The 6,387-nt window shown below is 45.8% G+C and overlaps 1 pseudogene; it reads right to left on the bottom strand.

Moving 5' to 3' along the window:
- Positions 1 to 568: 568 nt before the first annotated feature.
- Positions 569 to 4,280, bottom strand: LOC102746433 (ATPase PAAT-like; annotated as a pseudogene).
- Between the last annotated feature and the right edge of the window lie 2,107 nt (positions 4,281 to 6,387).

The following is a 6,387-nucleotide window of genomic DNA, read 5'->3' as shown; positions in this document are numbered from 1 at the left end:
ATACATGTCTTCCTCTGTTTGACTAGGAATAAGCCAGTTCTTATTTGTACTTTCCAACTTCCCACTACAGTGTATTAAAAATGTAAATTAGTGATCTGAGTGAGAGGTTTTTAAGTCTTAAGCATCCAATTTTCCATGAAAAATCAATTAGAAAGAGAAAAATTATCAAATACTCTAAGCATTACTTGTCATACTCCTAAGACTATAAAATAAACCCCTTTATAAATAAAAAATGTACTTCTAGCAAACACATCATACAACACAGTCTCAATGAATTGCATTAAAAATTTTTAACATTTTTTAAATACTTAACCCAGAAATACACATAAATTTCTGTAAGAGTAAACAGTATGGCAAACAAAAATAATTGATGACCCCATCATGTTAATCTTAGTGTGCATACTGGATTGACAGTAACAAGTGCAGTTAAAATGAACACTGAGGTCACGTGATGTAAGTAAGATGATGATCCTCAAATGATATTAAATACTTGCTTTGAGCTTTGGGGGCTTAGGGTTTGCAATAAATATGAAGTAAATATCTGTAGTACATCCTACATGTGGAGCACTTATCTTTCTCCATTTGGAAGTCTTTCTCCAGAGTCCCACTGTCTTAGGGCCATGCCATGGGGTGGAGAGTAGGGATCCTGTAGCAGGTCCATTTACAGAGCAATTGTTATATCCATGTACTCCTGGAGTTTATATATTCTCTGATCAATGTAGTCCATAAGTTTCTTTTCCATCAGTTCCATATTTTTAGTAAAAATCTTTTCCAAGTGGGAGCACACAGGTTACTCTTCTTTTGCAAACACCAACAACACCTTCACCATCCTTAGTGAGGTTTTCCTGCGACTTGTTATGTCCCACACAGAGATGGTTAACCTCTACATAAATTCTGGAGAAAAGGCAGCAACTCAGAGTGGGTTATATTTGAGTTGTTACTTGCTTTCTTCGTAGGAAAGAAAAAAACTGCATTTCTGAGGTCATTCTCAAGAAGAGAATGGTTTTGTTCTGCATGGAGCACTGGGTGTTGTGCATGAACAATGAATCATGGAACACTTCATCTAGAACTAATGATGTAATGTATGGGGATTAACATAATAAAAAAAAAAAAAAAGACATGACCAAAAAAAAAAAGAGAATGGTTTTGTGGCCCAATATTATACTCTTTGAGGTTTGTAATATTTTCTCCACCAGGTGGCTGTGGACTTTTATCAATGTAAGCTTTTAAGTCTGCAGTCACATTTCCAGATGTCTATCCGGTTCTAAAAGGGAAAGGCTTGTCTAAGTCTCCTGAAGCAGATGATGACTGCGGATCAGTCATATGTTTGTATCCAGTATTTCCCAAAGCTGACTAAAGCTGCTCTCCAATGGGAACACAATTCACAGAATATCAATAAAATCATGAAGATATATATTTATTGCCTAGGAAGAGGCCCATAATATCCTGCTGCTGAAATCTAACCATATTCATCAATTGCTGAGCGCCAGGTGACAACTTTGACCCCATGGCCTCCCTGAGTGTTTGGACCCTCTGCAGGTCTATCCTTGATCCTGGAGCAGGAGAGCTTATTGAAGAATTTGCTGAAACCCGCCTCATGTGTACCACAATTTTACTGATGAACACACACTGCTTTTCACCAAAGGAGAACAACTTTATTTTACAAGCATGTGTGGAGGACTCCAATGTCACGTATTTTTTGTACAAAATAATCTTTTCAACTTCACTTTATCCAGATCGCTACAAACATTCTTGCCCCTACTGGTTCCACAGTACTCCTCTCCTAAGTATACTTCCATATTTCTTGCTGAACTTAAAATGCCGACAGAAATGATTTCTTCACCTCTGTTATGGTCACATCTCAGGTAAAGGAAGCAGGGCTTTTTATCTGGGCTGTTCAGGCTGCTCTTCAAAACCACCAGATCTTGGCTCTCACCAGCTCCGCTCCAGGATCCTGGGCCCCGTTATTTATTTATTTATTTATCATAAGTTTTGTATCATCAGTTTGGTTCTTTCGGGAGGAAAGGTCTGATTTGGTGTCCAGTGGACCCCGTGGAGGCCTGTTCTTATGAATTTCAGAGCCATCTCAGTGATGGAATTACCAAACATAGACGGACCTCTCCAGAACAGGTACACCGATAATCCCTGTGACTTGTGTCCCGCATGTTCAGCGTAGAGCAATTGCTCATTCAGCCACCCATGACTGGAAGAACAAATTATCTTACCCAAGGCCCCCTGGACCCAGAAGTTTCTGTCAAAGTTTCCTCATGTGAGTGGAGGAGAGATGGAGATAAGGGAGAATGTGTCCCTGAGGTCACAGGCCCGATGGCCCTGGTTGGGGCAGATGACTTTTCAGCAGAGGCCCAGCCTGGCTGGAAGTGTCCCTGGGGTGACTGAGGGAGTGACAGCCAAGCCCTGAGAGCACAGGGAGCTTGTGTCTCATGTCTCCCATGGGACTGGCACTCGGTGAGAGCCACACTGAGGCTGGGCCCTGAATCAATGTACTGATCAGCCTCGGGCACTGACTGGAGCCCAGAGGTGGTGGGGGCTGAGCTGCCCATGGGACAGAGACTCTGCCTGGGATTCCTGAGCATCAGCTTCATCTCAGGAGAACAGGTGTTCAGGGCATGTCCTGGCTGCCCTGGTGACAGGACCCCAGTCACACTTGTCCTTGGGGTTTCCAGCTGATGAGAATTCTGCCTCCTGGAGATTGTGACCTGAGGACAGCTGGGTGAGCACAGGTTGACACTGACTCTGGAGGGACAGAGAAGACCAGAAACTGCAGAGTCCAGGGCACTATACACCCCCAGGGAGGAAAGAGGCGAGTGTGTGTGTGTGTGTGTGTATGTGTGTGTGTGTGTTTGACCAAAAATGAGGCCAAGTGCCCCTAAGTCCCTTTTATGGTTTTTGCACACCCCTAGGGATAGTTCTCCATCTCTAGGGATCCTGGATTTCAAGGCTAGTATCTCAAAGACTGTTTCCCTGGGGGAGGATGTATTTAAGCAGTGAGAACTCATTGGAGAGCAGACCTGTAAACAATTCCCTCAAGCAGAAGTCCAGGTCTGGTCAAGTGACAGAAACAGGAAGGAGAGTATAAGGGTTTTCATGCAGCCCTACTTTCTGGTCATTCTCTTCCCTAGAGATGGATCCAGAAGACTGGAAATTACAAGATGATTTCCAGTTTCCTCTGAAATCCTCACGTGGAGTCAGAGTTCAGACTGAAGAGCCAGAGGGAGAAACTGAACCTGGGGGACAGAGGAGCAGAGAGAAGAGGAGGAGGGTGAGGGGCTGTTGTCAGGGAGAGTCTGGAGGATCTGGTCCAAGTTCATGTGTAGCTGGTTCAGAGAGAGGAGACTGTGTCTGTGACCAGGGTCATTGTCAATGTATCAGCTGTGGACACATCAGTAGTGACACAAGGTCATACTTTATGGAATAAGATGATACAACTGATTGTGGAGGAATGTTCTCCGGGCAGCAGGGTCAGGTTCAGACACAGTTTATTCCTGTTCATCCTCTCCAGACCCTGTGGGGATGTGCAGTTGGGGTCTGATGCCTCATCGGTCCCTGTCTTCCAGGGATGTCCTATGCTGGCTTACTTTCCATTCAAACATGAGTGTTTCTCTTTCCCTGGTTTAGTGACAGATCTTTCTGCAGAACAGTGACCCCCCCAAATGTGTCTCCAAATTAGTTTCTCATAGAAAAGAGGCTTAGAGATAAGGCCTGTGGGCCCAAGGGTTTTTATCTCACTTCCTCGTTGTCTGAGACACTGTGGGTAAGTATAGCTGCTCCCACTGCCGTGATACATAGCACAGTAATAGTCCGCCTCGTCCTCAGTCTGCAGCCCCGAGATGAGCAGAAGCCCTGCATTGGCCGAGGCATCTTTGGAGCCCGAGAAGCGGCTGGGGACCCCGGAGCCCTGGTGCTTATCGGAGTCTGAGTAAAACCTCAGCAGATATCGGGGAGGGCTCCCTGGCTTCTGTTGGTACCAGTATGTTTGGTAGCTGCCAACATTGAAGCCACTGCTGAAGGTGCAGGTGGGTCTGGCCGTTGTTCCCGGAGATGCCGAGAGGGAGGGCGGCTGGGTCAGCACGGGCTGGGACAGGGAGCCTGCAAACACAGACTATCGTGGGTGATGGTACCAGAAATGAAAAACAAACAACTAAAAACTTCTCAGGACATTGAGCACAGGAAGGGTGACATGTGGGCCATCCTGTGTCCAGAGGCTTGTTCCTACCTGTGCAGTGAGACAGGAGCATGAGGACGAACAGAGTCCAGGCCATGGTGACATAGCCCTTGGTCCCCACAGTGGCTGAGCTGCCCCAGGCCTCCTTTTCTCCTCCAGCCTCTGCCACAGGAGGGGCTCTCCATGCAAATGGGGCTCACCCAGTGACAGCCCAGCCCCTCCCTGAGCCCTGGTGCTGGAGCTCAGCTCACACCATCCACTGAGGAGGATAGAGGTTGGACTCCCCCTGGGGAGAGCACTGGGAGGAAGCACCTGCTGAGACCACACACAGAGCCCCCAGGCCTGAATGTCCTCAGTGACTGGACCTCATTGAGCAGCTGTAGGGACCACAGGGCAGTCCCACAGTGCCCCCTGCTAATCTCACATGCAAAAATGAAAAAAAAATTATAAGAGATAACTTATATTAAAAATAGATTAAATGCATACTTTCTTAAGAAGATACAGAATTGGCTCTACTAGGAATACATTGTATGAATAAACTAATTTTAATAGGAAAATGCTTTTATAGAAGCACTCCACAGAAATGCGTAAGATACAGATGTTTTCACAGGGGACATCTAACAAACCTGAAATTAGATAATTCCGATTTTTCTTTTTTTTAAGATTTTATTTATTTATTTGAGAGAGAGAGAGAGCACAGAGGGAGAGGGAGAGGGAGAAACAGACTCCCCGCTCAGCAGAGAGCATGACATGGGGCTCAATCCCAGGACCCCAAGATCATGACTTGAGCCTAAGACAGATGCTTAACTGACTGAGCCACCCAGGAGCCCCAATGGTTCCAATTTCTTTGCTTCATATTTTTTCATAAAATTGAAGGATGGAATATTTTTTAGTCCTTTTAAAAGGCTTATAATACTGATAAATACACCTTCCAAATACATTTCACTAAAAGGAAAATTACAGGGGCACCTGGGTGGCTCAGTCAGTTGGGCATCTGCCTTTGGCTCAGGTCATGATCCCGGGGTCCTGGGATCCAGCCCCACATCGGGCTCCCTGATCTGCAGGAAGCCTGCTTCTCCCTCTCCCACTCCCCCTGCTGTCTTCCCTCTCTCGCTGTCTCTCTGTCAAATAAATGAATAAAATCTTTAAAAAAAAAAAAAGGAAAAATACAGACCAGTAACATTAAATACTGATACAAATATTGTGTATAAAATATTAACAAAGAGACATCAGTACCATGTTAATAAATTGACACACCATTATGTAGTGTGGATTATTCCAATGATACAAGGGGGGTTACATAATAAGAACTAGTTTAATATCACACACCATATTATTACATCAAGAGATATGATTATATTGCCCCAATTGGTCTTGAAAGAACCTTTGACCAAATTTAACACCAAATCCTAATAAAAGCCACATAAAAATAGAAACAAATACTTTTATAATATGGTAATACACATGCTCTCTCACACACTGATGATGTCCTGAGGCCAGTATCTCAGTTCATGGTGTAGTGAAGGGGACCATTTCCACAAAGATCAGAAACAGGGAAATTCAATCTTCACTTCAATTATTTTCAACATTATTTCTCAAGTGTTAGAAAATGCAATTAAAGAAGCAAAATCAAGGGCGGAGCAAGATGGCAGAGGACTAGGAGACCTGGATTTTCTCTGGTCCCAGGAATTCAGCTGGATGGGGATCAAACCACTCTGAACACCTACAAACTCAACAGGAGATCGAAGAAAAGAATAGCAGCAACTCTCTGAACAGAAAAGCAACCACTTTCTGGAAGGTAGGACGTGCGCAGAAGTGAACCCGAGGCGATATTCGGGAGGATAGATGGCGGGGGAGGGGGCCTCCATCACTGGCCGTTCTGGCAAGTGATAGAGCCGCAGAGCACAAAATTGGAACTTTTAGAAGTCGGCTCCACTGAGGGACGTCACTCCGGTGGCTAAGCGGGGGGTGGAACCCTCCGGGACAGTGTGGTCTCAGGACCCTTGGGGTCACAGAAAGACCGGGGGTGCCTGAGTGTGGCAGAGCTCCCAGGTAACGGAGCAGGGAAGCCAGCTGCAGAGGCGGAGCCCAGGCGCGGGCTCTCAGCTCGGGGTTGCCATAAACCGTGATCCGCGGCACAGTCGGGCCACTGCTCCTCCAGCAGGGACCCAACAAGCGGCAGATCCGGGGAGACTCCCCTTCCT

The sequence above is a fragment of the Leptonychotes weddellii genome, unplaced genomic scaffold (genome assembly GCF_054177405.1).
Source record: "Leptonychotes weddellii isolate Sample4059 unplaced genomic scaffold, ASM5417740v2 HiC_scaffold_12084, whole genome shotgun sequence".
Lineage (NCBI taxonomy): Eukaryota > Metazoa > Chordata > Mammalia > Carnivora > Phocidae > Leptonychotes > Leptonychotes weddellii.
Note: the sequence above shows the minus strand (reverse complement) of the source record. Positions and strands in the feature narration are given on the sequence as shown.